Source organism: Canis lupus, unplaced genomic scaffold, assembly GCF_011100685.1.
Source record: "Canis lupus familiaris isolate Mischka breed German Shepherd unplaced genomic scaffold, alternate assembly UU_Cfam_GSD_1.0 chrUn_S2125H2324, whole genome shotgun sequence".
NCBI classification, from domain to species: Eukaryota; Metazoa; Chordata; class Mammalia; order Carnivora; family Canidae; genus Canis; species Canis lupus.
The window spans coordinates 15,207-22,858 of NW_023331007.1; positions in this window are offsets into that span (position 1 = coordinate 15,207).

Genomic DNA, 7,652 nt, shown 5'->3' on the forward strand with positions numbered 1-7,652 from the left:
AGAATGGATAAAATTAACAAATAACCATAAGGAAATTAAGATTATTTTCAAAAAGAAAATAACACACAGCAGTAAACAGAAAGAGGAAAACTCACTTAGATAGAAGATGTGCTGCTACTTAAGACCAAAATGACAAGTTGTTTCAGAAAAGCACAGCCTTTCCTGGAATTAAGACCAGGGAGAACGGCCCCTGGATCTCACAGGAAGATCTGACCTATTTGCCGGAGCGGCAACCTGAGCACTATCTTAATAACACAGATATGCATTTTATAAGGTCACTTCTTTGAACATCCTTAAGTGCACGTCACTACCACAAACACTGGGAAGTCCATTCCGCCTTAGAAAACAAAAGCAAGGCAGAGAGGGCAAGGGGCTCTCCTGCGAGGTGCTAAGGCAAGGGGGAGTGGAAGCACACGAGGAAGGGAAGGCAAGGAACGTGCGCTCAGGCCGGCAGGGCAACCGCTGCACAGAGGCCCAGAGGCCGGAGCCGCCCTGCAGCTCCTGAGCACTGGGCCGCAGGAGGAGCAGGGCCGCCACTGCTCCAGGGAGGCTGTGGAGCCAGAGGCAGGCGGGAGCCGGAGAGAGGGATTTCCATCCCCTTGCGGATGAGCCCCGAGAATGAACTCTAACGAGGTCCAAATCCCTTGCCAAGAAAGTAAGGTGGAAACTTCAGCCAACACACGAGGATCCGAGAACCCGACCTTCTGGACCACTGACACCTCTGTTCACTTCCACCAGGAACATTCATCAAGTCGCAGTTAGAAAACACCCATTTCAGTAAGAAAACACTGGTCAGGAAGCAACCAAAGAACATTGAAATTACCCACTTAATTGAGAAAGATTTCCTAGACACTGACAAGATAGCTTTCGTGGAAGATATATGCTTATCTCTGTAGGCACCTGAATAAGTTGTGAGTTTAAATCAGTAACATATAAAGGGAAATTTTCTAGAAATCATAAATAACCTTGGTTTTAGATGAATTGATGTGACTTCTATCTTTCCACAGAGAAGTGATCACTAAGCAGGGCTATATGTCTGTTCGATCCTACTTGTTCACAATTAAACCGTGGCAAATGATCACAAGATATTAATTCTATTCTACCCTGGATACTGTCTGCAGATGGAGAAATGGGAAAAGACAGAAGAGACAGAGTCCTGAGCTCAGGCAACACTGAGGCAATAACATCGGACAACCTCTCACTCCTTAACATAAGCAAGCCGAGGTGTAAAGAAGATATGTTTTCCTCCATTTTGGCTCAAGAGTTATTTCTGGTATAAATATATATATATATATTTTGCAACAGAAAAGAGCCTATAAACATGTTTCTTCAAATGGGCCATCATTTAAAAAAAAGATAGAAAGGGAAAAAATACTGCTAACCATTGGGGTAAGAGAAGAAATGAGAGGGGAAGACCAAGAAGCAGTGGGCGAGTCATGGTGACAGGGAGCCTGAGGTCAGCAGGCATAAAGTGACCAAGTTTTACCAAGAACACTCCACAGACATCACACGATGGTCACTCAACACAGAGGAAAATATCTGAATGCATCCATGAGAATAAGGTACCCATTTCAGTGGTAGAACAGAAAACGGTATTTACCCTACAGACATTCATAAGGAATAAACACTGAGGAAGATGACGAACCTTTTTTGTAGATAAGTAGACTCCATGTCCAGCACCCAGCATGGAGCCCAATGTGGGGCTTGAACTCAAGACCCTGAGATCAAGAGCAGAAAGCAAGAGTCTGAGGCTTCATCCAGTGAGCCCCCCAGACACCCTGATGATGATCTTTTAATACAGAAAATGAAAGTAATGATGACAACTTAGCCAAAGGAACACAGTTCTTTCTAACGGACAATCAAGTGACAATTCCAGGAGTTAAGCTCATACTCTTCTGATAGGAAAATTTTGAATCTCTTTAGATAAACGTAATTCAGAATATTTATAAACTGTATTATCCTCTCATTTAAAGGTAACCTAAGGTTTTGGGGGTGCCTGGGTGGCTCAGTCAGTGAAGTGTCTCCCTTCAGCTCAGGTCATGATCCCAGGGTCCTGGGATCCAGCCCCACTTTGAGCTCCCTGCTCAGCGGGGAGCTTGCTTCTCCCTCTCCCTCTCCCTCTGCCCCTCTTCCCTGGTATACTCTCTCTCTCTCTGGTAACAAAATATTTCAATAAATAAATGTCAGTGAAGTATCTTTTTTTTTCGTTTTATTTTTTCATTTTATTTATTTATTTTTTAATGATAAATTTATTTTTTATTGGTGTTCAATTTGCCAACATACAGAATAACACCCAGTGCTCATCCCGTCAAGTGCCCCCCTCAGTGCCCGTCACCCAGTCACCCCCCCCCCGCCCTCCTCCCCTTCTACCACCCCTAGGTTCGTTTCCCAGAGCTAGGAGTCTTTATGTTCTGTCCCCCTTTCTGATATTTCCCACACATTTCTTCTCGCCTTCCCCTCTATTCCCTTTCACTATTATTTATATTCCCTGAAATGATGAGACCATATAATGTTTGTCCTTCTCCGATTGACTAACTTCACTCAGCATAAGACCTCCAGTTCCATCCACGTCAAAGCAGATGGTGGGTATTTTGTCGTTTCTAATGGCTGAGGAATATCCCATTGTATACATAGACACATCTTCTTTATCCATTCATCTTTCGATGGACACCGAGGGCTCCTTCCACAGTTTGGCTATTGTGGACATTGTTGCTAGAAACATCGGGGTGCAGGCGTCCCGGCGTTTCATTGCATCCCGTAATTTGGGGAAAATCCCCGACAGTCAGTGAAGTTTTCTAATCAACCCAAATTACTGTTAGCAAAGTTGCAAAGGACACTGCATGTGCACATTGGTATGCTTTTTCTCTGGGAATGTTTAGGTTTGGGATACTTTCATGTTTTCAGAAAGAGTTATGTTTCCATCTAAACCAAAAAGCAAGGAACAATGATGCTTCATAAAATTTAACATTGCAATACAAGCATTTCTGAAAAAGGAGAAAAAGGAAAAGAGACAAGCAAGACCCCGAAACCTTATAGGGTATCACGTCTTGTCGTCTGGGCCGAACGGTTTACAGTAAACCAGAACCAAGTAGCAGAGCTGCCAGTACTTCTATTGCACAGGGGTCTAGGTAATACCTGGTATGGACAAAAATGGGGGGGGGGGGCAAGATTTTACTTATCAATAAGATCAAAGATACTATGACAAGGAAGATGATGAATCACAAATCCCAAGTGTCCGGTAAAAAGGAGATAGAGCCAGCATCCACGAAAAGAGCTCGGGGATCTGAAACAGGCCTAGGGAAAACCCATTCACCTGAACAAAAGCCCTGACCAATCCTGGGCTCGCCCTGGGGCCTAAAGACTCCCTTTGTCAACCACCACACACTCTCTGAGTTTTACAACCTGACTCGATGCCTCCCAAATTGCTTCACTAAGGAAATACTAAGGTTTTTATCGAGGTATTCATTAATTAACAACTTGAAAGAAACAGGTACATTTCCCATGTTATGAAATTATTTAGGTCTTAGACGCTCTGACACGTGGATCCAATTTAAAATCTTCTAGTGGAAAAAGGGGTTGGGGCATAAAAGCCCCCCTGAGACCGCTGTCAGGGCAGAGAACTTTGCTGGCCCTGGACACCACAAACTCGGATTCCCAGTGAGCCTTTTCCCCTCCTGCTATTTACAGTCACTCAGAGCCCAGCTGACCTCCACACAGGGAACTAGGAATGCCATCTCCTTCTATGAGAATATGCACCTGACTCCCACGCGAGAAAAACTTAGCAGGGCTGTTTCAGCGGTTGGTCATGTGCAGAGGCTCATTTTCTCGATTCCTATGAGCAAACTCAGTCATGAAGGTACTTTTGGCTTACTATATTACAAACAGAATTACTCCTTGAAATAAGGAAAGACTTTAGAATGAAACTTGCAAATTAATCGGATGTCTATTATTTTGGAATGTGAATTGAATGTGTTATGTTTAGTTCTTTATATTTAAGTGTACAAGACTTCAGAAATACAGGAGTGTTCTTAGTACCTTTTAAGTAAGTTCATACAAATTTAGGGACAAAAAAAACCCAAAAACATGTTCTTCCGCGAGCCGTCATTTCAGGTATTCTTGAAGTCAAACATATACATTTGAAATGATCTGACTTTGTGCTTAATGACAGTCATTGCAGACAAAATTTACCGGTTCATCAACTATAGTGCAAGTATATGAATTTATTTGTTAATAAATTAATATTTTTGCATATATCAGTCAAAGCACAAGGCCTAACACTTGCAACCAAAATGAATTATTAATTTAATTGTCACAAAACATGAGAGACACCTAGTCTGGGAAATGAACAAGGGGTAGTGGAAGGGGAGGTGGGTGGGGGGTTGGGGTGACTGGGTGACGGGCACTGAGGGGGGCACTTGGTGGGATGAGCACTGGGTGTTATGCTATAGGTTGGCAAATTGAACTCCAAGAAAAAAATTTACTTGTCACCAGCCTATTTGGCGAAGTTCTATTACTATTTGCTATAATATGCAATGCATAAGGGGGAGAATCAATTGAAAAACCTAAAAAAGTAAGCCGATTATTTTGTCCTGGAGAAATTAAAATACAGCAAGCCTGACAAAATCAGAGCCAAGGCATTCATGTTTTAAATAGGTAAAAACAAAACAAACAAACAAACAAACAAAACAATGTTTACCTTAACTTAAAGAACAGTTGTGCCCAAAGGGAAGGTTCAAACCTGCTGATAAAGAGTTCTTTGTTTCCAGAAACCATGAAAAGGCCTCAATTTCCCTCTCCCAAGGTAGGAAGGAGGGTGGATGGGAGCTCTTTGGCACTGGCTTTGCTACTTGACGTGACTCTCCCCAGCTAAGCAGGTCTACTGGGAGAGGACACTGCTGTGGGGCTCCGGGCCTTCTGACTTGGTATTTTTGTGCAGAGAGAGGGAGCCACCCAGAAACAGGTTGTCCTAACCAGAAGGCTTCTGAAACACAGAGGTCTTGGAATAACAATTCACTGGAAGATGCTCAGTTGAGAGGAACTCAATCAGCCTGGACTACATGGGGGTCAGGACCCAGAAGACGGTTGTATTTTCCCTCTTGAGGTTCCTTTCTTGATTTAGAAGCCAAAACCGGATTAATGCCAGGGAAAAGGCTTAGCACCTCTCAAAGGGTAGAAAGACATGCCATGTTTCTCTTGCCTCAGTGTGGCCTCCCTCTACGTGTCAAGGGAAGGAAATGAGCGGAACACCAGGCAAGTGTCCCTGGAGGATACGGAAAAGGGTCATGGGAACCAAACAGTACATGTGGGCTCTTCCCCCTCCTGTCATAATACACAAGAGGTGTCTACTGTATTTAAGTCCTTGGAGCGATAAAAATATTGTATCAGGTAATGAATTTTTCATTGTACGAAATGATGTGGAAAACTTATTTAACGTTTTTTAAATTCCTAAATAAAAAGCAAAATGATACATTTGAGTTCAAAAACATATACTAGTTACACAGGAGGGGAAGGATTTTCTTTTCAGTAATCATCTGATCTGTTTTCATTCAAAATTTATTTGGGGAACAAATATACGAAGTACCTATATGTGAAGATTCTCAAGGGGAGATAATTAGTACAAGAAAGGACAATTGGGATTAGAGTCAGAAAAGTAACAATTCTAATATTGAGTAATAATAAAAACAACAACACTGAGTAAGTTACTACACATTCCTCAATCTCAGTCCTTTGATCTAAAAACCTGGAATAATGCTGCGCTGCTAATAACAACTCAGAGTGATTACTGAGATCATGCATGTGGAAGCAACAAAAACACGGCATTACAAATGTTTTGCTTCCACTTCCTTATAGACTCATGAAACAAAACTTTGACAAGTTCCAAATTAGAATTTAAGTGATGAAGAATTTGTAGAATTTGAAGAATAATGCGTTCAGGGATATGTTAAATACACAGAGTTTGGCTCAAATTAAATATAATGCTGCAAAGAGAAGTACCAGACATCAAAATACAAGGAGTAGGCATACATTACGCTCAGTACTTTGACAAATAGTCACGTCCAAACTAACGTGCTAAAGAAATACTAGGCCTGCAATAGAAGAGTCAAGCTAAACTGCTTGTAACACAGAAAATATTGGTAAGAGCATTTTACATTTTTTTAAAAGGCAGTGGAAACATTTGTAAATAAGGAAGAGGTCCTTGGAGGTCTAAGCTGCAGACTTGTACAACAAACTGCATCATTACTGACAACTTAAAAAAGTACTAAAACCTAAATTTCCAGGAGTGTCTACAGAGTTTCAGATGCCATCCCAGCGGATCCGGGGGTAAATATCCTCTGTCTTTGAAAGAAAGAGAGAGGGATTTTCACTAGCTCTGGGTTGTACATTTTGCAGATTCAAAAGTTTAGAAGTAGCCATACTCACCTGAGAGCTGACACTGCTCTATCTCTGCTCAGCTAATGGAATTCAGTCCATGTGGTGAAGCTGCTTATGATACGGTAGCAGGAGAGGAAAGAAAAAAGCCTGGCAGTTGAGGACATAATCACTGTGGTGTTATTTCTCATGACACGGCAACCATAGTATTATTTGGGGGAAGACACAAGATGTATTTCTTTTTTAGTGTCAGCAATGTTTAATTCTACACTGAGAATCTGAAAATACTGTTTAAAAACTCAAAATAAGAATACAGGAAGAAATAGACGAAGTTTACTTTTTCATCATTATTTTAACTCAAACACATGCGCAGAGGTCAATCCCCTCCGAATAAACTTTTCTACTGTTTCAACTTTATTTCACAATTTCACAAATTCAAAGTCCTTCAAATTGTTGCAAATATTTTTAGATCAGAATTTTCAGAATTCAAAGGACATTAAATGTTTGTGGCAGAGTTGGTATGAAATGTCCTATTCAAGGACGGAGCACCACAAACGCAAAACATGATGAACCGGGCAGCTCCGGGGGCTCAGTGGTTTAGCGCCACCTGCAGCCCAGGGCCTGATCCTGGAGACCCGGGATGGAGTCCCGCGTGCTTTTCCCTCTGCCTGGGTCTCCGCCTCTCTCTCTCTCTGGGTCTATCATGAATAAATGAATAAAATAAAAAAACATGATGATCTGATTTGATAAACATTCTAGATGTCACATCATTAAACGAGGCCTAAAATGCAAATATAATTGTTTTTGTTACATTTTTTAAATGAGCGAAAATTCTGTGACTATCATAAATAAATAAAATTCAAAAAAAAAAAGCTATTTAAAAAATGAGCGAAATTACCTTTCTTTTGGGGTGCCAACTGCATGATTGCCTAGTACAGGTGTAAGTGCTGATTCATTACAAAGGCACGCTAAAGAAAGAAATAAGCAGTCATAGAACTAAAACATGACTCTCTGCTAAAAACCTGTGCATGAAGTATTTAAAAACAGGCATTTACATGTGGCTTTGACACGAAAATGCACATTGCAGGGGTGCTCCTGGTGAACAAGAAGCTTGTCTATAGATCCAAGGCCCTGTCACACCTAAAAAGAATGTAGTAGTGACAGCAAGTCGCTTCAGCCCGCTCAAGGCGGCACTTCCCCTACAGTCCTCTAGTTTCCTGTAATCAAAAAACCCCACAGCCCAGGGGAGGAGCGGCGGTTAAAGCCCAAAGTGGCCAAGCAGC